Genomic DNA, 1722 nt, shown 5'->3' with positions numbered 1-1722 from the left:
GTAATAATGATTCAATAATATCATGTATAGTAATATAACACTGACAGAAGCCATTCCTCCTGCATAATGAGGACTTTATAATGATGAATTTTGTATAGCGTATCACCATTGTTCATATGTCCTTTAAAATACAAGGTCAGAGCACACAGCTGACACACTTACTGTAACTAAATATCCAGCCCAGTTTGACTGTGATTCTTTTAAACCATTAATCTGATCTGAAATCACNGCTCATGGTTCTGCTCTCTGTCTGAATATTTATTGGCTGTTTGTTTTTTCTCCACACAGAACAGTTGATCAGTTGATCATCACCATGAAGACTGTCCTGGTCCTCTCCATTCTCCTCTGTGCTGCATTTGCAGGTCAGATTCAACACAGACCATTTAGACAGATCATACACACTATCATCTATGTGTTCATCAGTCAATCAGCAAGAGTGTGCAGAACACACACACACACACACACACACACACACACACACACACACACAAACACACACAGTAGCAAGACTAAGTAGCAACATTTGACAAATACATTAGATTGATTAGATTGATTGATTGAATGATAGATAGATAGATAGATAGATAGATAGATAGATAGATAGATAGATAGATAGATAGATGATAGATAGATTGATTGATTGATTGATTGATTGATTGACTGATTGATTGACAGACATTTAATCTCACTGACAGTGTTGTGTTTTTACCTGCAGCTCCACAACCAGAGGGAGAGAAGACAAATGAAGAGAAGGCTCCAGGTCAGTACTGAAGGTCTTTGCTTTACACACACAGACAGTAAGTAAACCACCAAACATCATACTGGCTATTGCTCACTCTCCTTCACTTGCAACAGTACATTAAAAAACAGATGAAGAAGAAGAGACCAGAGATGGTACATTGTAGCTGATTCAATAATCTCAAGCATCAGTAATATAACTTTAGCTGCAGCCAGAGGAGCTGCTGAGTGAGTTCACTCTGAGCAGCAAGTCGCTAAAAGCATCAGAAAAGTTACCAAGTCAGTGTGAAAGCAGACAAGTTGGCAACACTATGTGTGTGTCAGAAGTCACATGTGAGAGGTGGGGCAGGAAGAGCTACCTTTACCACACTAGATTCAGTGGTTGTCTGAGCTCATACTTCATATTCATATTCAAAATTTTGGCAGTAAGAAAAGACCTGTGGCTATAGTCCAATAGCCAGGCCCTAAACACACCTGCATGCCCAGTGCCTTCCCCCTACTTCTTTTGTTTAGATTCATTTTCAACAAAGGTATTAAAATTGGAGTACGGGAGAGCAGCTCAGAGCAGAACTTGTATATAGGCCTTCTTTTTTACTCACACGTGTAGCACAGGTGGAGGGCCAAATTTGTTAATGTATGCATGATACACGCTAAACTACAATGGTGACGATGGTAAACATAGTTGCTAAACATCCGCATGTTAGCATGTTGACGTTAGCATTTAGGTCAAAGCACAGGTGTGTCTAAATACAGCCTCACAGAGCTGCTTAGCTGTAGATGCTTTGACTGGTTTTAACTTTTGTCACTTCCATGTTAATATGATTTACACTGGACATGCTTGACATTTTGTAGTTGCAACATTCTGTAATGTCAAAAACTCTCAACTAAAGACTTCTGATGAATCTGTTGATGTTTCAGAGATGGACAAGATGATGAAGGATGAGGAAGTGCTTGTGCCAGAAGAATTTGTCCCTGTTCCCAGAA

At 39.4% G+C, this 1722-nt stretch overlaps 1 long non-coding RNA gene across 1 annotated transcript; it reads left to right on the top strand.

Moving 5' to 3' along the window:
* Window positions 1–284: 284 nt before the first annotated feature.
* LOC126387046 (uncharacterized) lies at window positions 285–1722 on the top strand. The gene is made up of 3 exons (XR_007569588.1): window positions 285–362; window positions 716–760; window positions 1657–1722. It is a non-coding gene; the product is annotated as an uncharacterized LOC126387046 (long non-coding RNA).

This window comes from Epinephelus moara, unplaced genomic scaffold, assembly GCF_006386435.1.
Source record: "Epinephelus moara isolate mb unplaced genomic scaffold, YSFRI_EMoa_1.0 scaffold1620, whole genome shotgun sequence".
Lineage (NCBI taxonomy): Eukaryota > Metazoa > Chordata > Actinopteri > Perciformes > Serranidae > Epinephelus > Epinephelus moara.
This window is presented reverse-complemented; position numbering and strand designations above follow the sequence as displayed.